This window comes from Bos taurus, chromosome 1 (genome assembly GCF_002263795.3).
Source record: "Bos taurus isolate L1 Dominette 01449 registration number 42190680 breed Hereford chromosome 1, ARS-UCD2.0, whole genome shotgun sequence".
NCBI lineage: Eukaryota > Metazoa > Chordata > Mammalia > Artiodactyla > Bovidae > Bos > Bos taurus.
In genome coordinates this window covers 140,654,088-140,679,933 of record NC_037328.1, presented here as the reverse complement: position 1 = coordinate 140,679,933, position 25,846 = coordinate 140,654,088, and the positions used below count along the sequence as shown (strand labels likewise).

General features: G+C 40.7%; 1 protein-coding gene and 1 non-coding gene across 2 annotated transcripts in view; both read left to right on the top strand.

Moving 5' to 3' along the window:
- The window catches only part of DSCAM (DS cell adhesion molecule), a 690,454-nt gene that overhangs the window by 142,543 nt on the left and 522,065 nt on the right, over nt 1–25,846 (top strand). The window lies entirely within an intron of this gene.
- LOC112448379 (U6 spliceosomal RNA) lies at nt 9,728–9,834 on the top strand. The gene has a single exon (XR_003036765.1). It is a non-coding gene; the product is annotated as a U6 spliceosomal RNA (small nuclear RNA).

Here is a 25,846-nt window from a genome sequence, read left to right as displayed (position 1 = left end):
TCTATAGTATCGCTTGGACCACAAGACCCCGGAGATGGTTACCTGTGAAAACCTTCTCCAGGGTTTCTGATGATGTGTGCATACTCTAGTGATGGGGCCTGTTGACCTGGCTCTGCAGAGCCCCTTTCTCTTCTTTGAGTGATAGGCATGGAGTGAGAACTAGTTATGCTGATGGATATAGAAATGCTTTGCAAACTGCCCAGGGTTCCTCACATCACCGTGGCACCCTTTGCTTTTTCCTTATATCCAGCAATTCTTGCTAATTACTCAGTTCCATGCTTTCCCCAAGCACCTCCCAGCACTTCTGTGATGGGAGTTGATTTCAGGCCTTGTCATTTTACACTCCAGCTTCATGTCTGAAGCAAAATCCAAACTGTCTTCCATCTGACCTGCAGACAGATTTGCAAATATTTGTAATTTGTTTATTTCCCAGGCCTGACCAGTGACCTCTAACTCACATGTAAGTTTTTGAGTCGAGGCTACGGATGCCGCCATCCAGCTCTGTCTTAAACTAAACCCTCACATAATATCCAGGAAAGGAGCTGAACCAACAGCAGGGTTCATGGGAATGTGGTCAGATTTCCTGTGCTCCTTGTCTTACAAATTTCAACATGACACTCACAGGCCATGGGGATCAAGTTATAGGTCTTTCTCTGCCTGATATAGAATTGCTTTTCCTTTCAGTTTTCTTGAGGCATAATTCCATCCACACCAGCGATTTTGCCCCATTCCTTAACATGGAGTAATCTTGCCTTTCAAAACACAGAAACTCTTTGATCACTAAAGGTCCCCGCTTTCATCTTTTACTATTCTTTTCTTGCCAAATTCAGAATGATACTCAATGGTCAAACTCTGAGATGCTGAGCCCTCAGTTTGAACATGAGTCCACAATGTGAAGACTTTGTTGATATGGGCCCCACGCATCGCTGCACTATAGACAGTCCCTTGTCACCATATCATGTGGGTCTATGGGCACCTTTAAGAATGAAATAGGGGTGGAACTGTGAGAACATTGGGGATTTTTCATTTTTTTAAGTTGATGATATTCTCTCACAAATGGAATGATTTCTTTCTGTTTCAAGAAGGCTTTTGGGCTGATGGACCATGACCAGGTTCATGGGTTACACAGCATCACACCGAGTAAGAAGACAGGGACCATGTGAGCCAGCATTTCTAGAATTTGGCTTCATCATCTGTACAGCAAGGTGACACACACAGGATACTCTATATCCTGCCTTCTCCCTGTGTGAGGGCTCATTACACGGGCACATGAGCACAGTTCTATTATCCATTAATATCTTGGTTTCCTTGAAAATTTAGGAAAGACTCAAGGAATTTCCTTAGAGCCAGTTGGCTGATCAAAAGAAAGTTCACATTTTTGAAAACACAGGATGTGATACTAACTGAGCCATTGAAAGGAATGAAATCATGTCATTTGCACTCTGTAATACAGAGTGAAGTAAGTCAGAAAAGGGACATATATTGTTTATTAACACATATATGGGGAGTCTTGAAAGAAGGTACAGGTGAAACTATTTGCAAAGCAGAAATAGAAACACAGGCATGGAAAATAAACATATAAACACTAAGGGAAGAAGGGAGGGGTGAGATAAATTGGGAGATTGGGATTACTATATCCACAGTATTGGTACTATGTATAAAATAGATAACTGAGAATCTACTGTAGAGCACAAGGAACTTTACTCAGTGCTCTGTGGTGACCTAAATGGGAAGGAAATCCAAAAAAGAGGGGATAAATGTAAACATACAGCTGTTTCACTGCGGTATAGCAGAAACTAACACAACATTTTAAAGCATGAAAGTGAAAGTGAAGTCGCTCAGTTGTGTCCGACTCTTTGCGACCCCATGGACTGTAGCCTGCCAGGCTCCTCCGTCCATGGGATTTTCCAGGCAATAGTCCTGGAGTGGATTGCCGTTTCCTTCTCCAGGGGATCTTCCCAACCCAGGGATCGAACCCAGGTCTCCTGCATTGTAGACAGATGGTTTTAAAGCATATATACCCCAATTTAAAAAAGAGACACTGTGAGACTGTGTACTGTAATGTTCTTCAGCTATACATTTTTGTATGGCTGTGACTGTATTTTGTTTTGATGATTGTATAGCCAGAAGGTAAGTTAAGAATCCAAAACCCTAATACTGAAAAATATGTTTTCTAACCAATTTATGAAATCCCATTTTTTTAAACACCTGTATGAGAGTGGTAGTGGGAATAGTAAATTACAAACAGCAATATGGTTGGGAGAAATTTTTAAAAATTAAAAAAATACAGGTATTCGCTCCCTCTTTGCTCTTTTCTGTTTTCTCCTGCCCATTTCTCTGGCTGGTCTCAGGGTCCGCAGCGTTGCAGTGATGTTGGGAGCCGACCACTGGGGACTGCTGAGCTAGCTGTCAGGTGTGAGGAGGAAAGGAGGACAAGGAAGTGCCTATGTCCTCCACTGGCCCTGCCCAGAAGAATGTTCCTGTCTGAGGGTTCGTTTGTGGCCTTTAGTTCCAAAAGTTGATATGCCACAAATGGGAGTCAAATTGCCAAACAGGAAATCGATGGAAATCAAACCCACTCTGGAATTGTTAATATAATCTGTTCTCAACCTAGAAACCAGTGAGGACTGTGCAGGGCACAGTATGTACTTGCCCTAAATAGCCTTTCATTTCACTGGCTGGACCCATTACATGCCATCGCTTTCCGTTTATAAAACGGATCTCTTGGAAAATACGGTACTGGTTTCATAGGCATCCTTTTATTATTCCATCTTCTACTTTTCTGAATTCTTAAGTGGATTTTCTGCAATAGTTCATCTACAGTCAGTTGTCCTTGGTCTTTTCTTTTTCTATTGCCTTCTAAAATTTTGTAGTAAATTTAAATTCTCTCTTCTATTCATGATTTTAATAGTCTGCTCCACTGTTCAGATATCAATGTGCCATCTATATTAAGGTCATCTCTAAGTTTACTTAAGGACAATCACTCTGTTATACCTATTACTCTGTCTGACCCAAGGCTCTGCTGTCTTGCGTGTTTTTCCAAATCTAGAGTACTTTGTTTTAAATGCTGACATTTTGCTTTCAGGCAGGCAATGCTCAAATACCATCTCAACTTCTAGTAAGTATTAATGAATAAGGCCTCCTGTTATCTAACCAGAGTTTCATTTTCCCGCAGATCTTATCTTTAGGTACAGGAGACGTGTGCAGAATCCCAATGACTGGAGATCTCTGAAATATTTATTATGTGTGTGTCCATATCTGTTTTCCACATTGCTATCTCTCCTGTGCTCAATCTCAATGGTGCATTTTAACACTTTCTGGGTATTGTTACTAAGGTTGTATGTTTATTACAGGTATGTTTATGACATGTAGCCTGTAAGTGTTTCATTCTTGCTCCTTCTTGCTGGAAGTATTAGCTTGGTTTCTGAATCTAAAGTGTGCATGCAACAGACTATATGTTTCTTTGTGTGTTTTATACCATTTTGGCTCTAAAAAATACCTATAAGCTGAAAGTCATGGGAACACATTTGATTTAAGTGCGTTTTGATGTCTGCTTTTTGAATAACATTCTCATTATTTAAACTCAATTTTGCGTGCTGGTTCATCTCTTTTCACTGATATTTGATATAAAGGTTTTGATTTAGTTATGAACTCAGCCATAGGGATATACACATCGGAACTGGCTTTTGAATGAGTTACTTTGTGAGTTTTTATTACATACAATCCCCAAGACTATCGAGCCAATCCATGGAGGGCTTAAACAGGTACCATTAAAAACAGGAATTATGACCATAATCCTAAGCCACAGAATGACATTTATCTAAAGTAATTACCTTGTGATCCAAACACATTTCAGTAGTATTTGTTAATCTTGCAAGCATATGGGATCAGGGAATTAAAAATAAGAAGCAAATCAAATAAATGTGACTTTGAAAGTGAAATATATACTTGAGTTACTAGTTTATATTTTTAAAGGAAAAATTAAAAGAAATGCATTTTACTAATATGAAAAAGGTCTGTTAAGCTTTAACAGAGAATGAAACTAATTTAGTATTAGCTATGAATTACCAATTTGAATATCTTTCCATCTGTTTCAAAGTGAAATCTATGTGTGAAACCTGAATGCTCCAGTGCCAAGGGGGCCCATTTAATAGCAGGAAGATCTCCCATGCCAGGTGGACAAAGCTAGAAATTCACCTTTTGAAAAGAGTGAAGGAAGGCTTAAATGGTGCTCTGCCACTTCTTCGTGTCTCTCTCCTCATTCCAGCTCCCTGCACACACGTGGGGGAAACCATGAAAGTAGCTGCACTTTTAGGATAAGTTTTGAACTGTTACCTGAGTTTGAAACACGGTTTCCCCACTAATTAGGTGGGCAATCGTGACTGTGCTAGTTGAGGTCCTTGAGCATCTGTTTCCACACCTGTAATACAGGGATGACAACCTCCCTGCTGGAAGAGGAAAGATGTAAGCAGGTGCTATGTAGGCACTTCTGGCTCAGAGCTTGACACGAAGTCCCATAACCTAGTTGGCTTTGAGCAGTAGCAGTGCCCATATCTAGCAGAAAGTGCCCTCTGGGTGTTGAGGAACACTAGATTTTCTGTCCCCGCCCCAGTAGGCTGCAGGGCCCACCTTGAGCTGTGAGAGAAGACCAAAGTGCTGCCTTCTTCATTTAAAGGTTTCTCTTATGATTTAAAAGGGCTAGAAGTTTGGGATTAGCAGATGCAAACTATTATATATAGGATGGATAAGCAATGAGGTCACAAGCAACTGTATTCAGTATCCTGTGATAAACCATAATGGAGAAGAATATGAAAAAGAGTGTATCTGTATAGCTTGGTCACTTTGCTGTACAGCAGAAATTAAACACAACATTGTAAATCAACTATACTTCAATAAAATTAAAAAAATAAAATGAAAACTAAAAAATAAAAGTACATCAAAGAAAATACCAACATTTTGAGTAAACACTGTAGAAGAGATATGTTCAGGGATATCAGGGACAAGAGCATATACTGAGTATTATTAATATTAGAAACACTGTAATTTAAACCACTATAGAATATAATATGGGGCTTCCCGGGTGGTGCTAGTGGTAAAGAACCTGCCTGCCAATGCAGGAGAAGACTCGAGTTTGATCCCTGGGTTGGGAAGATCCCCTGGAGAAGGGCATGGGAACCCACTCCAGTATTCTTCCCTGGAGAATCCCATGGACGAGGAGCCTGGTAGACTACAGTTCATAGGGTCTCAAAGAGTCGGACACGACTGAAGCAAATTAGCACACACACGCAAGCAGAATGTAATGAAATATTTCACAAACCATCAGAATTAAAAGAAAAAAGATTATCAATAAAAAGAACTCAGTTTAGCTATAGTCATGTCTTTTTCCTCATTCCTGTTTATTATTTGTACTTGTTGAGATTTTTTTTCCTATAGGATTGGTCTTTTTAGTAATATAACTTCCATTTCATTTTAATTTTTTGTTTTGTATTTCATGTCTTCTTTCCAATTTCTTTAAGTTTACTTCATTCTTCTAGTTTATGAAATTTATTTTTGGCTGACTTGTTTCCAGTCTTTCTCTTTTTTAAAAGGAGACACAGATGTATAGAACAGTATTTTGGACTCTGTGGGAGAGGGCGAGGGTGGGATGATTTGGGAGAATGGCATTGAAACATGTATAATATCATATATGAAATGAGTCGCCAGTCCAGGTTCGGTGCATGATACTGGATGCTTGGAGCTGGTGCACTGAGACGACCCAGAGGGATGGTACGGGGAGGGAGGAGGGAGGGGGGTTCAGAATGGGGAACACGTGTACACCCGTGGCGGATTCATGTTGATATATGGCAAAACCAATACAATATTGTAAAGTAATTAACCTCCAATTAAAAGAAATAAATTTATATTATATTTTATTTTTTTTTTACAGTAGGGGTATTTTTATTCGTTTATGTACAGTGACCATTTTACTTTATAAAATATAATAAAAATAGGCCTAATAAGTAATTTACAATTAGATATTTTAGGTAACAGATAGGAATGTCAATAAGAATACTAGTGTCTTCAACATTGAGATACAAATCGATCTATTCCACAACAATCATTTTTAAGCTTTCCAAATCGAGAAAGAAACACTATATTAGAAAACAATACTGTTTTCAGAAAGACAACATGTGAAAAAAACAAAAATAGCATTTTTTTGGTATACAAGAAAGGAAATGAAGAGAAAGAATGGATTGTTTACCGTCTTTTCACTGCAATACCACTACCACCCTCATCAAACAGAACCAAACCAAAATAATTTACATACACATAGCTCGTCTCCATACATGTACATTCTCACACAGATTAGCACTTTTTTTATTTTAAAAAATAAAAATAAATAAATAAATAAATAAGAATAAGTAAATGTCATCAAATAAGTAAATAAAAGGAAATGCATTTCAAACATAAACTTCTCTCTAATGAGCACTGTAACTACATTCCACAAGACATTTAAAAAAATACACCATTGTTTATTTTTAGTAGGTCATTTAAGCACAATATATTTCCTTGAATTTCTGGCATATTTGGTATTTTCCATTTATCAATGTAGTTGATTCATCTTGTCCCCTATCGAACTTTCCTGCTGCTTGTTTGATCGCTAGTGCTGGCTGCATTTCCTCTATCGATGTGGAAGTTACAGCTTCTACTACTTCTCTGTGTTGCATTTTCGGTGATTCATCATATTAACTTTTTCTTCACTCTTCCATTTTCTTCTATGTCTAGTCTGAGGTTTGTTGGTTTTTTATTTGTTTGGGGTCAGTCTTAGAGGATTCTCTGTTCTCAGTTTTTAGAGGATTCTGGGACTCTTAATTGGTACAAGAGAGAAAATAAGGTGATCAGGGTGGTGAGGGAGCTCCACGTTGTAGAGAGAACAGAGAAGTTAAAAGAAATAGAGAAAAGAAAAAAAAAAGGCATTTTACATCAGAATTCTGGAAGAAGACAGTTGGAGAGGCAATATTTGAAGAGATAAAGTCTGAAGGAGAACTTCACTGGGGGCCCAGTGCCTAAGAACCCACCTGCAAATGCAGGGATTCAGTTCAGTCTCTCAGTCGTGTCCGACTTTTTGTCACCCTATGGGCTGCAGCACGCCAGGCTTCTCTGTCTATCACCAACTCCTGGAGCTTGCTCAAACTCATGTCCATCAGGTGGTAATGTCATCCAACTGTCTTGTCCTCTGTCGTCTCCTTCGCCTCCTGCCTTCAACCTTTCCCAGCATCAGGATCTTTTCCAATGAGTCAGTTCTTCCTATCAGGTGGCCAAAGTATTGGAGCTTCAGCATTAGTCCTTCTAGTGAATATTCAGGACTGAATTCCTTTGGGACTGACTGGTTTGATCTCCTTGCAGTCTAAGGGACTCCCAAGAGTCTTCGCCAACAAATACACGGGACACGGGTTCAATTCACGTGCCATGGAATTCTCCAGGCAAGAATACTGGCGTGGGTAGCCATTCCCATCTCAGGGGATCTTCCTGACTTAGGGGTTGGACCCATGTCTCCTTCATTGCAGGCCGATGCTTTACTGTCTGAGCCACCAGGGAAGCCCTTATTTATCTAGTCTTTAAGTGGTATTTAGTCTATTCATATTTAATGTCATCATCAACATAGCTTGTATTTAGTTCTTTCATCTTGATCTATGTTTCTCTTTTTAATTTCCTGCCTTACTTAAAGTAACCAAGTAATTATTTAATTTCTATGATCTCTTAAGTATACATTTTTATATATTTTGAATGTCACTAGAAATTACAATATGTATCTTTAACTTGCCACAGTTCAATTTCCAATTATATCATCAAACTCTTTGCAAGATGTAGGCATGCCATGATTATATACATAATTCCACTTATTCTGCTCCCACTCCTTGTGCTCCTTTATTCCTCTGCTTTGAATGAATGTAGCCTAAATCCGTATTTGTTATATATATATATATATATAAAACACAAGCATAGATATGTGTCTGTACATACAAATACACACATATTAAAAATAAATAAATCTCTTATTTTTACCCATACATTGCACTTTCTATGGTTTTCTGTTTTTGTTTTTTGTTTTCTTCTGCAGACTTGAACTTTTTTCTGGAATTGTATATTGTTCCCTGAAGAAGTTCTTTTAGCATTTCTTATACTACAGATTTTCTGGCTACAAAATCTGAAGTTTCCTTTGACTGAAATTGTCTTAATCTAGCTTCCATTTTTTGATGTAAACTTTGGTAAGATATAAAATTTTATATAAACAACTTCTTTAAAATTGTATTTTTGAAAACTTTATTTCACTGTGAGAAATTCAGTCATCACTCTTTTCATGCTTTCCTTACATATGACCTGGCTGGGGTTTTTTGTTTGTTTGTTTTATTTTTGGCTACTTTAAGGTTTTCTTTCCAGTTTTGGTTTTCAGCAGTTTGCCTCTGATGTGATAGGTGTGACTTTAAAATTACTTTTTAAAGGCTTATCATGTCGTTTGCTGAGCTTCTTGGATATGTATATTGACATACTTCATCAATTTCAAATTTAGTATCTTGTGTCTTAAAATAATTTTTATCCTATATCTTTCTTCTCCCCTTTGGGGATTTCAATTATTTATATTTTTTGATCATATATTATATGTCTTGGGTATTTTGTTTTATTTTTTTACTTTTTTATTTGCTATCTGTTATCAATAAAGTATCTATTGACTTGGCTTTGATTTCTCTGATTCTTTTCTCTGTCCAGTCTGCTAATAAGCTCATCAACTGCATCTTCCCCTCTGACATCACATAATTCCATCATGATAATTCCATTTCATTTTCCTTTTTACTGTTTCCACTTATGTGGAAAGTCTTTATCTGCTTATACTTGTCATCCACGTCTTCCTCTAGATCCTTCATCACAAATTCTTTAGAATCCCTGAGTGATAATTCTAGCATCTGAGTCATTGCCATATGTGTTTCTATGAACTGTTTCCTCTTTTAAATGTAGTCCTCTTTTCTCACTTCTTTGTATATCTTGTGATTTTTTTTAATTTTACACTGAACATTGTGATGGGATAAAGCATGTCCACCTCCTAAGAGGGACATGCCCCATGAATCTGATGGTTTGAGACTGAGTTAATCTAATGGGTAGCTGAGCTGTCCCTGGACTCTGTTGTGGAGTTAGAATTTTAAGTTAGACTCAGTTCACCACTGAATTTTACACATTGTGGAGGTGGGGTTGGGACTTTGCCTTCGGAAGGCTTGGGGTCTGAGTACCAGTCAGACTCTTTAGATCTCTTTGTGCATCACAAGGCCAGCTACAAGCTTTCCAAACCACGGCGATGCTGTTTCTGCTTTGCAGCCTGCCTGCCAGCATTCTGAGTTTCTGGCGCACTCTCTTTGCTCTCTAGACCCTTTCCTAGCTTTATGCACCTAGGGCATCTCTTTCTGCCTTAGGACATGGCCCTCTCAGCCTTTGTACTTGGTGAATGTCCAGGGATTTTGTAGGGATTCATCTCAGTCCTCCTGTTCTTCTCCCAGGTTTCAGCATTTACTATGTTGCTAAATATATTCTTGCCTTCTTAGTTTCCTACTATAAATTTCCCTTTTTCTATTTATTAATTACATATTAATAAATATTCTATGTTATTAGTATTACATTTACATCTATGACATCTTCATATATTGATATCTTGAATGCAATTTGGGGGGAAAAAAGGAGGCATAAAAAACAAAGAAGCATGCTTGCTTTGGCAGCGTATATACTAAAATTGGAACAATACAGAGAATATTTGCACGGATCCTGCACAAGGATGACACACAAGTTTGTGAGGTGTTCCATATTTTTGACTGACCCACAGACATAGAAAACAAACTTGTGGTTAACAAAGGGGAAAGTGGAGCAAGGATAAATTAGAGGTCTGGGATTAACATATACACACTGCTCTCTGTCAAATAGAAAACCAGCAAGTACCTACTTATAGCATCAGAGCTATATAATTGAACTGTATTTGATATTTTGTAGTAATCTATAAGGGAAGATAATCTGAAAAAGATATATGTATATATATAATATATATATACCCACTTGTATATACATTTGACTCTCTTTGCTCTACTCCTGAAACTAACACAATATTGCAAATCAACTATACTTCAATAAGAAAAACAAAATAAAAGAAGAAGCAAATAAATATTGGAGGAAAAATCCCCCAATTCTATAAACCTTCTCTAAATAGATAATTTCTCATACTTAAGTTTGGAAATGAAATTATATAGCTCTGATTCAAGGTGAATTATCAGTGAGAGTCCACTAGAGAAACAGAACCAGTCAGACATAGATGGACAGATGATGGAGATGGATTTCAAGGGATTAGCTCACACGGTTATGCAGTTGTGGTGAGACTGAAATCCATAAGACAAGCCATCAGGACAGGGTGGATTCTCTGGGGCAGGGTCTAACCCTGCAGTCCACAGGCAGGATTTCATCTTCAGGGAACGCTGTTTTCGGCTGTAAGTTCTTTCATCTGACTAGATGGTGCTTACGCAGATTATCTGGGGTAATCTCTTTTACTTAAAGTCAATTGGTTGTGGGTGTTCATCACATCTACAAAATAATCTTCACAACAACAGCTGCAGTAGTGTCTGACTGAGTGTCTCGGTGCTACGCCTAGCCCTAGGTTGACACGTAAAACTGGCTATCGCAGTAGGTAAGGGCATATCCTGAAGCTGAAGCTGAAGCTCCTGTACTTTGGTCACCTGATGCAAAGAGCTGACTCAAGGAGAAGACCCTGACGCTGGGCAAGATTGAGGGCAGAAGAAGAAGGGGCAACAGAGGATGAGATGGTTGGAGGGCATCACTGACTCAATGGGCTTGAGTTTCAGCAAACTCCAGGTGCTAGTGAAGGACAGAGAAGCCTGGCGTGCTGCAGTCCATGGGGTAGCACAGGGTTGGGCATATTCTACAAGGCAGTACAGTATGTAGTAAGGAGTAAACATTAAGGAAGAAAACAGATGCAAGTGAGAAAATGAAAGGGTTCCTAACTGTTAATCATCCCACAGAAGTTCAGGCTGGGCGTCCTCAACAGTGCCCGCGTCTGTCATTCAAGCGACCTCTCCGTGTGTCACGATGCTCCTTTCTTATAAGTCTGAGAGGAATCCTACTAGACAGGGGACTAACCATTCAGTCTGGGTTCAGGTGTCAGCTGCTTCTGGGACTGTCAGAGAGAGCCAGCTGCCCAGCACCTGGAGGCTCCCAGGCCCACGGGAAGCCCTTCTGTCAGGGAGAGAAGCCTCCCTCAAATGCAGCCTTTATGCCTGCAGAAAGAGGGCTGTTTCCAGCTGGCCCACTGCCCAGGTTGCCCTGAGTGAACTCCCGGGGCCCCTCTCAGATCATTCTGCTCATTACACCCCAACAATCTTCATCAAAATTTTCACAGAAGACATTTGGTTTTGGCAAGATATGGTTATTTGGTCACAGTACTTTTTTCCCCACTACCTTTCTGTATTTACAAAAGTTTTTACAATGCAAATATATTAATTTTATAATAAAAAATCAATACAATAGCATTTTTAATTTAAAAATTTTATTTATTTTATTATTGGTGTCTAATTGCTTGACAATGTTGTCTTAGTGTCTGCTGTACAACAAAGTGAATCAGCTAAATGTGAACATACATTCCGGTTTCCCGGGTGGTGCTAGTGGTAAATAACCTACCTGCCAATGCAGGAGGCATGGATCTGATCCCTGGATAGGCACGATCTGCTGGAGGAGGGCATGGCAACCCACTCCAGTATTCTTTCCTTGAGAATCCCATGGACAGAGGAGCCTGGTGGGCTACAGTCCATGGGGTCTGAAAGAGCTGGGCCTGACTGAAGTGACTTAACATTCACATACATATGTCTCCCCCGTCTTGAACCTGCCTCCCACCTCCTACTCCTCCATCCCACCCCTGTAGGTCATCGCAGAGCCTGGAGCTGAGCTCTCTGTGCTTTACAGCAGCTTCCCACTACCTCTCTGTTTTATACATGGTAGTGTAATATATGTCAATGCTCCTCTCTCAGTTTGTCCCACCCTTTCCTTCCCTTCCTGTGGAAATTAGTTTATATTCTGTAAGGAAGAAACTAGGATTGCTAACACTGTTTTCCTTTTCCATGTCTTCACCTATAATTACCATAAGCATCTTCCCAATACAGCCTGGAGGATCTGTGTGGTGGCAGTGGTCTATGGGGACAAAAAAGGATTGCCTAAAACCTGGGAGAAGCCCCCATTTTTAGGAAATGGGAGAGTTTGTAAATTCAGAATGTTGGGAGTGGTGACTCCAAATTCATTGGCTTTTTTTCAAGTAGACCAGCCAATCTTTAAAAAGAAAATGTGAATCATATCCTCAAACACTTTGTGCCTTAATAAAATTAGCTCAGTAACTTTGCTAATATGGTCTTTCTCTTCATATTACTTTATGAGAAAGTGTCTGATTGGAATAAAATTTAGATAAGACATTCTGGCACATAAAGAATAATTGGAAAGGGAAAGAAGCAGGTGGTACACATACATTCTATATCCATTTCTGAATGCTTTAGTCAAAAATAGTTTATACATGAGAAGTGGAAGAGATGACCAGACAGAAAAAAATATTAGGCAACACTACCAGGAATATGGAAACAGAGCAGGACCTTGTGGGGCATTCAGGACAGAAGCCTCGCTCCCTGCCGTGTCCTCTGCTTGTCTTTTATCTGGAGAAAGACTTTATCCAAAGGATAAGTGTAATCAGAGATATAAGAAAATGCAGAAACAAAGGAAAAGCAAACAGTACAGAATAATAATAGTTCAGTCATTAAGCCAAGTCAAGGACCTTTAGTTGCTCTTCCAGGGCTATAGATAATTTCCTGAGCCATGGCTTCTGAGCTGTCTTATAGAGACTGAAACCCCCACCAGGTGGAAAAAATTAACTGCATGATGACCAGACTGTGGCCAAGATACAAGTTGCCATGATTCCAAGAAATGGCCTCGAAGAAATGGAAACAAACTGACCCTGGAACTGAAGACTAACTACTGAAAACAATCAAGGTGACCCTGGTCAGACCACTGATGACCAGTTTCAAGATGACTGTCACAGATGACTGTGCTGTTCTGCATGTAGCCCGCCTCTCTCTGCCTATACACCCTGAAATACTCCTCGAAAAGCTCTTGCCCACTGATGGCAGAGGGAAATTGGACTTTGGACATGAGTCCACCTTCTCTCCCAGTGGCCAGCATCCAGAATAAAGCTACTTTTCCTTTCTACCAACACTTTCCTCTCAAGTGTCAGCTTTCTGAGCCATAAGCAGCCAGACCAGAGTTCAGTAACAATACTAGATCAAGAGGTGTAGTCTTGGAGATAAAAAATTCTCTTAGAAAGTAACCAAAAATATCCCAAAGGCTGAATTTTAATGTTTTTCAGACCAGTGTTTCTGATCATTTTCAAGTCAATTCAACAAGTAATATTCCTGGACACTAATGTGTCAGGAATAATGATACAGTGGTAAACAGAACGTACTAATGCTTGCCCTTGTAGAGCTAATGTTCCAGTGAGAAGAGAGATGATGGACATAAAAAGTCAGTTACAAAGTATGTTAAACTGATAATTAAGATAGGGCAGGGCAGGTGTGGAGTGATATAAAATGAGAATTATTATAAGAGACAAAAAACATTCTACTTGATCCATTGCTTAAAGTGGGTCCTGTTTGGTGTAGCCCAGTTCATGACGGGTAACTGGTGAAATTGGCTCCGATGTCTTGAGACTTAGTCTGAGTGCTCTGGTTCAGTGTTAAGAGCAACTGAGGAGAGAATTCTGTGGACTTGTCAGTCCACAGCAGATGCTGTTTTTCTTGTAATTTGATGGGAGTAGGAAGAGTAGAAACAAGAGTCCTAGTTATGTCTTAGCAATGAGCACGTGGCTGTTAAGAAGTGAGCGGCCATGTGCAAAGCCAGTGTAGTCAATGGGTGCTGAAATATCAGGATACTCACATGAGTGACCCCAAAGCCAGGGCAAATTTACCCCCTTAGTATAACAGGCACAGTATCTAGGGCCACAATAATTTTAAAAGCCCATGAAGATGTTTTAATTTCTTTTCAAATCAGAAGAAAAAAATAAAAACAATCCAGTCCAGATTTCATTTGTCTTTATATTTCTAGTCATAAAACATAATTTTAAGCAATTTTTATGGAGGAAAGACCTACGAATGTCTTAATGTGGCCCTTCGCATAGCCCTGTGCCCCTCATAGTAACAGCCTTCCCTCTGTTTTATTCGTATTGAGAGAATTTCTCCTCACGGAAGGAAAGATGCTTATTCATTTGGAATGGGGACATCAACCCACACCTGAGCCCATCCTCCTTCTGTGCCATAAAGAGATGCTCAGCAAAGAACTTCAGAAGTGAACATCTTTCAGTATTATCTTGTAAACAGAGGGTCCCAGTTTTGCAAAGCTTCTAGAGAAGTAACAACATCAAGGGAGGAACATGAGTTTTCTATTGTAATTGGAATTTTAAAAATTAACAATATTAAGTTACAAACAGCATTTCATTTAAACAAAATGTATGTTCAGAATTTCTGAGACACATTCATTATGCAAAATTAATTTTAATATGAATTGGAAAAAGTATTGTGAGTTCAATCTTCATGATGGAGAGTATGTTTTCAGAGGTTGTTTTGGGGAGGAAACTTCTGTTCCATTAAGAATTTGTTCCATCAAAAATGTCTGTAAGCTTTTCGGAAGGGTGGGCAGAAATGTAGCATTTAGATAAACCAACTGTCATTTTGGATCAGTGTTTTTAAATATTCTTCATAGCGTGATTTTATATTACAGAGAAATGCATTTAAAAAGACAGAGAGAGATGCCTATAGAGACGCAAGGAGACCATCACTGTGCTCATTTCCCCACTAGGTAACACTGTGATATTATTGTTGTGCAGTTGCTGAGCTGCCCCTGACTCTTTTTGACGCCATGGACTGCCGCATGCAAGGCTTCCCTGTCCTTCACCATCTTCTGGAGTCTGCTCAAATTCATGTCCAGTGAGTCTGTGATGCCATTTAACCATCTCATCCTCTGTGCTTTCTCTTCTCCTTTTGCTTTCAAAATCTTTCCCAGCATCAGGGACTTTTCCAGTGAATTGGCTCTTCACATCAGGTGGCCAAAGTATTGGAGCTTCAGCTTCAGCAACAGTCCAGAGCTGTGATGCATATCACTTAAATGAGTGAGTAAACTCATTCATTTAAAAGTAAATTAACAAATATGTGAAGGGATGACTGAGTTAATAAATGAGTAAACACTCCCATGAAAGACGTAATGAGTAAATGAATGGAGGAAAGCTTGAGTGAGTGACAGAATTCTTGATGAATGAATGGATGAACAAATGAGTAGATGTCTGTGTTAGTGGTGATGTGATTTTCTTTTCTCTTTAGCTGACTTTTTTTTTTTTTCCAGAGAAATGTGGCATCAACCTCACTGAATGTTTCAAACAGTGATTTTTTTTAAAAGCATTCTGTGCTACATGATGCATACGCCTTGGACTAAAGAGAGAACTGCAAATAATTTGGAACTCAGTTGAAGATAGATTTGCTAAATCCAGTCCATGATAAATTCAAATCACTCTAGAGCAGTGAAGAATGTGTCGGACGGGGGGCAGTTTGGTGGAAAGCCAATCTGTGACGAACTCAGGCCTGAGAACCAGCACTTACCTAGAGAGCCTTCCGCTGTTCAAGTGTAGCTGAGGCTCACAGGCCCAGCTATTGCTGTCTTTTAATGCAGAGCAGCTTACGTGGGATTCCCTCGATTATGTTATTAAGATTCCATCCTGTTACTTCTCATCTCTCCGCTTCTCTGTGTGATGAAGTGTGAAACGTATGCTGGGCTGTGGCACCCTGCCACCTTCTCAGGAAACGTTCCCAGACAGGACTGGCTCTTCCTGAGCCGCCGTTTCCCAGAGTCGATGGTGCCAAATGCAACTGCGCTGTCTCCTGAAGCACATGCTTACGGCAGGCTAATTGGAAAACCCTGAACCATGAAATTTAGGACAATAGTAACATATGTGGAAGTGAGAAAGGGATGAAAGCTAAATGATCCATTTAGCGGAGGGGAAATAGGGCTCGGTTTCAGTTGGGACATCAGTGTCTACACTTTCAGCTTGAGAACTCACGTTTTAGTTTTATCTATGTGCCTCTTTTCATGAAGCTTCTGGTGGCTGGTGTGTCAAGTTTACATGGTGGTGCTAGTGTTAAAGAACCTACCTGCCAATGCAGGAGATGCAAGAGACTTGGGTTCCATCCCTGGTTCTGGAGGATCCCCTGGAGGAGGGCATGGCGACCCACTCCAATATTCTCGCTTGGAGAATCCCCCTGGACAGAGGAGCCTGGTATGCTGCAGACCACAGGGTTGCAAAGAGTCGGACTCGATTTAGTGACTGAAAAACAATAAGGCTTATACATCTACATGAAAGGATGTAGGTGTGTGTGTCAGGACAAGCATGTGTGGAACTGACAGGAGATGGAATGTTCTCCATCTCTTAACATTGAGTCTTGCCTTTTAATGTAATGGTAACAAAAAATGTAAAGTGGAGCCAGGAACCCGTCCACAATGCAGAAATCACGCTGATGATTTTATACATCTTGAAGACATCTTCAAAAGACTGATGGCAAACATATGGTTGTGGATAATTCAGAAGTCATTCACAAGGTAGGGATAGCGATTGAGCTTTGTGGAAAGAATTCCCAATTCAAATCTGATATGTTATTTATCCTGCTTTTACTTATCCTGTCCCATGAGTCATATGGGATTTATCTCTATGGCAACAATGCCCTGAGACTTCTCCATAACACACCAACATCTCAGCATTGTTTTGTTGGGATTGATGTCCATCGAATGGCTGAAAACCTGAGTGATCTGGAGCCAGATCCAAGGCCCAGGACCCTGCTCTGACCACTGAGAGTGTTTATCATGTACCTACAGACCACTTCTGTTTCTCTTCAGAAGGGTAGAACCTTCTCTTTGTTCTGTTCTCCAGTTTTAGTGCCTTCTCATCTAATGGCCCAAGATGCTAGGAAACTCTCAGGTGATACAAGCCTCACTGGCCACATGGCTCATCCAGACATAGATACCCAGCATCCCTGGGCACGAGGACATGTCTGGCCAGGAGGAGAAGCTGTGCCTTGGCTGGCAGAGGAGAGTACAGTCTTTGGACACAGTACCTGTGTCTTTACTTATAGTTTTGGCAACATTATTACCTTCAAGTATTATTGAAAAGGCGCCACCTTGGAGTAATGTGCTCAGGGAAAGTAACATCCTCCCAGTGCTCTGTACCCCTGCCTCTCTCCCCTCCAGCTTCCAGGTACCCACTCAGGAAGCACAGAAAGGAACCAGGTCAATATGGTACACCATGTAGGCACACTGATTTCCTTGTTGTTGCTGTTCAGTCACTAAGTCGTGTCCAATTCTTTGCAACCCCGTGGCCTGAAGTACATCAGGCTTCCCTGTCCTTCATTATCTCCTTGAATTTGCTCAAACTCATATCCGTTGAGTCGGTGATGCTATCCAACCACCTCATCCTCTGCTGCCCTCTTTTCCTCCTACCCACAATCTTTCCCAGCATCAGGATGTTTTCCAGTGAGTCAGTTCTTCCCATCAGGTGGCCAAAGTATTGGAGCTTCAGCTTCAGCATCAGTCCTTCCAATGAATATTCTTTTAGGATTGACTGGTTTGATCTCCTTGCAATCCAAGGGACTCTCAAAGAGTCTTCTCCAGCACCACAGTTCAAAAGCATCAATTCTTCAGCACTCAGACTTCTTTATGGTCCAACTCTCACATCCATACATGACTACTGGAAAAACCATTGCTTTGTCTAGATGGACTTTTGTTGGCAAAGTCATGGCTCTACTTTTTAATACATCTCTGATTTCCTTAAGGTCAAGTAAATTCTCATTCTAATTCTGTAGTGGAATAAGCTTATATCTATTATGGATGCAATGTTGTTTCATACATTTTAGTTTAGTTTAGTTTAGTTTAGTTTTATCTCCCAGTTCTTTTTTTTTTTTTTTGACAGTGTTCATTTATTTTATTTTTTTTAACTTTACAATATTGTATTGGTTTTGCCATATATCAACATGAATCCGCCACAGGTATACATGTGTTCCCCATCCTGAACCCTCCTCCCTTCTCCCTCCCCGTACCACCCCTCTGGGTCATCCCAGTGCACCAGCCCCAATCATCCAGTATCGTGCATCGAACCTGGACTGCTGACTCGTTTCATATATGATATTATACATGTTTCAATACCATTCTCCCAAATCATCCCACCCTCTCCCTCTCCCACAGAGTCCAAAAGACTGTTCTATACATCAGTGTCTCTTCTGCTGTCTCGTATACAGGGTTATTGTTACCATCTTTCTAAATTCCATATCTATGTGTTAGTATACTGTATTGGTGTTTTTCTTTCTGGCTTACTTCACTCTGTATAATATACATTTTAAATGCAGGCACAAAACTTCAAGGAATTGTGGGGCCCATGGCAGCACCATTGGCTCTCCCCTTGTCAAGTTCCCGGCATATTTCAGAGCTGCAAGTCTTCTATGTGCCTCAACCTTTTATGTCGCTCTCTCTCTTCATCCTCCTGCCAAAGTCAGCCATCTTCTTTTCCCTCTGTCAGGGCCTCTTCTTCTTCAGCCCTCCATCCCCCTGCTTTTCAGCTTCCACCTGCCCCAGGTCTGCTGAAAGTCTTCGGAAGTCATTCATCCATGAGTCTGCTATTCACAGGCCATCCAGGGCACAGCCCACCTCTCAGGCCAGCTTCAGGCCCAAACAGATGTGGCCAAGGAGGTGAGTCATGTAGGACAAAGCATGGTCCTTATAAGGAAGACCTGGGGTGGGGAGGTGCCTTTCTGAGCTTCTCATACCCAGAGAGACTATGGGCAGTTTCCCCTTTCCCTCTTGAGGAACCATTTCTCTCTCTGGGTCCTAGGCAGGTTTTAATATCACCCCTCCTTTCACTGCCAACAGAAAGGCTCTGGGTCCTACCCTCAAAGAAGCCCTGAGGGCCAAGTGCACCCAACCAGACATGCACTGACTGTTGATGCATGCCCATCAAGCTCCTGATGGGCAGGCTCCCTCCATGTCGTCTACACAGCAGTCCCTGTAATGAGAACAGGTTTACAGAAGGGAGGAAAGTGCCCTGTTCTGTAGGAGGTGGGGCTGGGTGTGATGTGGGGAGGTACCCGGTGCCATCCCCAAGGATCTGCCCAAAAATAGGACAAAAGAAAGCCTGAAATGCTGATAGAAAAGCCTCAGGAGGAAGAGGGTAGTGGGAGATGCACTGAATAAATAAAGCAGCTTTGCTCTTCAGCCTAGATTATTTCTATGTGAAATCGGAACTGTTTCCTCAAATTTACTTACTCAGCATCCTTGAAGAACATAGGTGAGACAAATTTACCATCATTTACATTTCTGTTCCTCTTGGGGAAAGTCATGCTTTATATATATATATGTATATATATATATATATATTTTTTTTTTTTTTCCTGCAGATGGTCTGTTTTTACCCTAAAGCCCTTTGTTTCTAGTGTGTGCTTCCCTCTAACACAAGGTTTCAGGAGGGGAAAAATGCCAAAAATATTTCATGGCGATTTCTTTTTCCATGTTTGGGAAGTCTGTCCAGGTTCATATATTGTGGTCATCGTTAAAATTTTAAAAGCAGGGCAGAGAGGAGGTGTCACGTTGAGGGCTGGGAAGGCTGAGGCTCAGGGAGTTCTGGTCCTCCTCTCACGCAGTGACCCAGCCTTAAAACCACAGCTTCAGCTCCTCCCCCTACCTCCCGACTTCTCCATTAAGAAACCCTTTTTGCTTTGGTTTTCCTGTTTCTGTACCTCTGCTTATAAACATGCCCCTGAAAACTGTGTTACTGTATTAGTTATAGGTATCCATCCACTAAGAAATTTTACGATGTGCATGTTATATACTCTTTTTCAAAATCAAGGTAATGTCATTGATCTGGTAGAAGTTTGCCAGTTTTTAGATCAGTCTTTCATTGCTTCTCTATCATGTGTTTGAAGATCACATGGTCTCCGGTGACTGACCGTCCTAGTCACCCTGGGACAGAAAAGTAATCAGGATGCATGACTTTCAGCGTGAAAACCTGGACAGTCCTGGGCAAACCCAGGTGGTTCATCACCCTCTAAGTGGTCCTGGTTTGCAAGAATACCCTGGCAGTGTTGCCCTTTAGAGATGCAATAGCTCTCCCTGACAGTGGGTTCTTCTGCTCTGTGGGAGCTTTGCATGGGGAGAAGTCAGCCAGCCTCACTGTCCGTCAGCCTCTGCCTCCATCAGCCCTAGTTTCGACATGCTTTCTCATAGCATCTCTTTCCTGTCTGTTGATTTTCTGCATGTAGACTGCAGACATCCCACTGCTGTCACTGACATGGTCATCTTTCTAGGGCAGTGTACTATAAAGAATGAGGTTCTGAGTTTATCTCAATGAGGGGTCACTTCCCTTCACCCTTTTCAGGCTGTGGAGGTGACCTCAGCAGTACTGAGTATAAGACAGAGGCTTCAGCTTCACACACTCAGACACACAGTGTAGTGTTGTGTTTCAGATCTATGTAATTTTGTGTAATTATGTTCAATTGCTCACTCAATCTCTGATGACTTTCTAATGAGCTGTTATTTTCAGAGGTGGTGGAAAAATCAGTTCAGGAAGAGATGATGATGTGAGGGAAATAAATAGGGAAGTGACTGGTGAGGCAGGATGAGAGGTAAGCTCCACGCTCAGCTTCCTCTGAGCAAGTGCTGTGTCAGGGGAGGGGGCATACACGATGGTGAGAGGACCTGGAGAAGAAAAAGATGATGCACAGGACTAGAACATACCCCTAGTAAAGAGAGGCCAGCATGTGGGGAACGTCCGTCAAATAGACAGACGGCTAGGTTCGTCAAATAGACAGACGGCTAGGTTGAAGAAGTCAACAAAGTCTTTTTTTATTTATACTTTAGAGCAGTTTTAGGTTCACTAAAAATTGAGACAAAGGTACAGAGAGTTCCCACATGCTCTCTGCTCCTATATTTACACAGTTGCTCACCACTCCCACCATCAACGGGGCTTCCTTGGTGGCTCAGATGGTAAAGAATCCGCCTGCAATGTAGGAGGCCTAGGTTTGATCCCTGGGTTGCGAAGATTCCTTGGAGAAGGGAATGGTGATCCACCTCAGTATTCTTGCCTGGAAAATTCCATGGACAGAGGAGCCTGGCGGGCTACAGCCCATGGGGTCGCAAAGAGTCGGACACTACTGAGCAACTTTCACTCACTCACTCACTCACTTACTCACTCACACTCCTGCCATCAACATCCCCACCAGAGCGATGCGTTCACTACAATCAGTGAACCTGCATCAGCTCATCACCGTCCTCACGGTCATCCAGAGTACACAGTTTACACTGGGGTTCACTCTTGGTGGTATACATTCTGTGGGTCCGAAAAATTGTACAATAACATGTCTCTACCATTATAGTACCATAAGAATAGTTTCAGTGCCCTAAAATTCTATAATTCCCCCATTTCATCCCTCTCTTCCTTCACCCCTCAAAGCTGACAAGCATCAGACTTTTTGCTGTCTCCATAATTTGGCCTTTTCCAGAGTGTCATATAGTTGAAATCATACAGTATAGAGTCTCTTAAGATTGGTTTCTTTCACTTAATAACATGCATTTAAGTTCCTTCTATGTCTTTTCATGACTTGATAGTTTCCTTTTCATCATTAAATAATATCCCATTGCTTGGATGTACCATAATTCATTTATCCCTTCCCCAAAGGATATCTTGATTGCTTCCAAGTTTGGCACTTATGATTGAAGTCACTTTAAAATAATGAAAAATACTTAAATTAAACAATTTAGAAAGTGAAATATTCTAGACGTTGTTTAAAATTTTGAAACATACACAAAGCACCCTCCTCTGCACCCAGTCTAGGCTCCCTTAAGACTTTTGCTACCAGTTCCGTTATTTCTTGAAGCAATTTCAGTAGCTACCTGTATGTACATTCTCACCTTCAAAAATGGAAACAACTACTTTGTCCATTTGCTTTTGTCATTATTATGTTTCGTGAAAGTTGTTGTGAGATCTGGGATTGAACCGAGTTTTTGTTTTTTTTTTAATTTTATTTAACTTTACAATATTGTATTGGTTTTGCCATATATCAAAATTTTGAAAAAGAGAGAGAAAAGAACACCATCTCCCTGTGAAAAACCTGTGCAAATCCCACATTTTATTAAGTTGTAAGCAGTTTGAAGAAAAGTCAGAGGAAATAGATGAAATGACGTGTTATTTCACCAAACGAAAGTAGAAGGGTAACCATATAAATTGTCTCCAATGGCAGTTCTGAAAGTAGTGATCTGTCACTGTGTAAACAGCGTTAGCTGAAAGACTTAAACAAAAAGAACGTGGCTTATGTTCTTCCTAAGAACTTTCTACCCATGAGAAAATGATGGAATGACATGTATTCAACATACGCATGTGAACACACACTTTGAAGGTTATGCTTTCTAGGGATTTGCGTACCCTGAAAAGAACTGTTGCATGTGGGATACATTGCCCCCAGGGGGTGCTGGGTGCTTGCATATTTAGTCTGAACCACTGGCTTTCCATCATTGTCTGGTGATAATCACCTTTAGATCAGGTCATTAGATGGATGGGGAAACGAGAGTCACACCACCTAGGCTTTAGCCCAGTCCCTTATAAACCCAATATCTGTATCCTGAACTATTATACTATTACACAGTTCAATTTACAGCTGGCAATATCAGAGTTGACAATTTCAGGTTTTTCTTCCCCCACATTAACAAGCATTTATGAACATTTGGTAACCCATGACCCCTAGTGTAATCCCCACAAACAGTGAAGATTTATTATAATATTAACAATGGGTAGACTGAAACCCCCCATGTCTTCACCTGGTTCAACCTGGGGTGGATGTCAGTCTCAGGGTGCTCGTGGATGTTCACAGGAATACAGGGTCATGGGATCTAGACAGGAATTCTCGGACCACACTCTCCAGCTCCCCATCTGGTGCAGGAGTTCCTGCAGAGCCACTTTGCCTACCTGACTGCTTGTCTTCAGTCCTGCTATGGGATTTTTTAAGCATCTCCTACTTCACAGGCAACTTATTCCGTCAATGGATGCAACATCCTTCCTTATGTTGAGGCGGTGTACGTGGACTGCCTGTGATTTTTACCACTTAATTATTACATATTCTCATCCTACTATCCTAAGGGCAATAGTGAATGAAAATTTGGCAAAAGTGTTGCATTAAAAAAGAAAAAAAAAGAAAATTTTGAGAGCACAAAGACAACCTTCATAAGGAATCAAAATGCTGAACTGTGTGCTCTTCCATTTCAATAGACATAGTAATAAGATGAGCTTTGTAGGACTTGTGTGTCCTGGATCATTGATATTTTATGCTTACAAATTTTTGTCTGTTGTGTGAATGACACCATCAGGCTCCAGAATTACAGTGTGAACTTGTAATGAGTATTGTCTCTGCCCCTCATGGTGGGTGTTTTCATCATCTTTTATGTGCACTTCCTACTGATACCTGCAATATGAACTCGGGATGCCATCTATATTTTACATAGTATACAAATGGGAAGAATAAGAACCAGGAATTTGAGGTGAATTCTTGAACATTTGACCCTTGAACAACACAGGTTGGAATTGTGTGGATCCATGTAAACATGGATGTTTCCAATAGTAAATACTACAGTCCTGGGCTTTCTTGGTGGCTCAGATAATAAAGAATATTCCTGCAATGTGGAAGACCTGGGTTCGATCCCTGGATCTGGAAGATCCCCTGGAGAAGGGAATGGCTACCCACTCCAGTATTCTTGTCTGGAGAATCCCATAGACAGAGGATCCTGGTGGGCTGCACTCTCTCTGATTAGCTGAATCTGAAGATATGGACCAGCAGATCCAATTATAAATTATACTCGAGTTTTGGATCACACAAATGGTCAGGATTCCTAAAGTCACACTGTTCAAGGGTCATCTGTATGTTTTTCTTATTCTCTTAGCTATGAACTAATTTGTCAAGTGGGCCACAGGAGAAAAATGGGGGAAATAATAGTAATTATGAATTTTTTAGTAGGGTTTCCAAAAACTGTTAGTCCAAACGAATATATCTATATTTATTTTGATGGTGTGAGGTAGAAGACAAATTTATCTCTTGACTAAATACTTATGTTCAAGTGACAAGGGTAACATATTATCAGTTGTTGTCTTTATTAAAAGAAAATGATGGATGGACCTAGAGAATATCATACTAAGTCAGACATAGAAAGACAAATATTATATGATATCACTTATGTTTGGAATCGAAAAATGTTATGAATAAACATATTTGCAAAAGAGGAACAGACAGACATAGGAAACGTGGTTACAAAAGGGGACTTGGTGGGGGGATAAATTAGGAGTTTGGGATTAACAGATATATTCTATTCTATATAAAATGAACAACAAGGATTTACTTTGCAGCACGGGGAACAATTTCAATATCTTGTAATATGGAAAAGAATCTAAAAAAGAATATGTGTACATATGTATATATTACTGAATTACTCGACTGCACACCTGAAATTAACACAATATTGTAAATCAACTGTAGTTCAATTTAAAAAGAAAGAGAAAATGACACCACTTCTGAAAGTAATATTTGAGTTAGCTTAATTGACAGAAAGAGCAGTAGAGAGGGCTGCTCCCTTTTAACATCTGGTTTATAATCCCATAGGGAAAACCTCCCCCAGAGAAAGGATGGCAGTAGGAATCTTCAAAATTAGCCAGTGGGGCAGCCAGAAACCAGGTCATTTTTTATTCAGTGCTGCAGAAATGCTGCAGAGGAAATTGGGGATTCCTGGGGCAGGAGCTGAGCCTTGAACTCCACAGACCCCAGCTCAACCACCGAGCTGACAGTACTTAGTAGCTGTGATCTCAGGCTCACATCTACTCAGAGGACAGCCTGTATTTATTTCTGGATACAGCAAACTTCCCCCAACATCACTGCAGGATTTCCCTTGCCAGGAAGTCGTGGTCAGGCTGGGCATTATTTCTACGGGAAAGCAAAAAAAGGTGGGGAGGGGTCTTCCTGGAGGAGAGCTTCGCTCACCTTGAGCTCATCTGGTCTACCTTTAGCAGCGTTAGGGAAGTCTGCTTCTCAAGGGCTTCCCAGGTGGCACTGGTGGTAAAGAACCTGCCTGCTGATGCAGGAGACATAAGAGACGCAGGTTTGATTCCTGGATTGGGAAGATCCCCTGGAGGGGGGCGTGGCAACCCACTCCAGTACTCTTTCCTGGAGGATCCCCTTGGACAGAGGAGCCTGGTGGGCTACAGTCCATGGGGTCACAAAGAGCTGGACACGACTGAGAGACTGAGCACGCACGCATATGCTTCTCAAAGTGAAAGTGCTGGGTGCACAGGTTTCAGCAAAATTAAGATTGAACTTTTAACATCTTTGAAACGTTGATTTTTCAAAGTGTTAATAATCACCCAGAGAAGTCTAAAAATGCAAACTCGAGAATCTGCTCAACTCCCAACATGCGCACGTGCACGCGCACACACACACACACACACACATACACACACACAGAATCTTAGAAAAAGACTAGGAACACGGAGCCAAGTTCCCTATTTGAAATTTTGAGACCCCTGCCCTTCATCCTTTCTGCTGTTTAGTATTGGTTTCTTTTTTCGAAAATAATTTCACTTATTGACCATTAAACACACACATGCACACACATGTATGCTGTCATGTCTGACTCTTTGTCGCCCCATGAACTATAGCCTGCCGGGTTCCTCTGT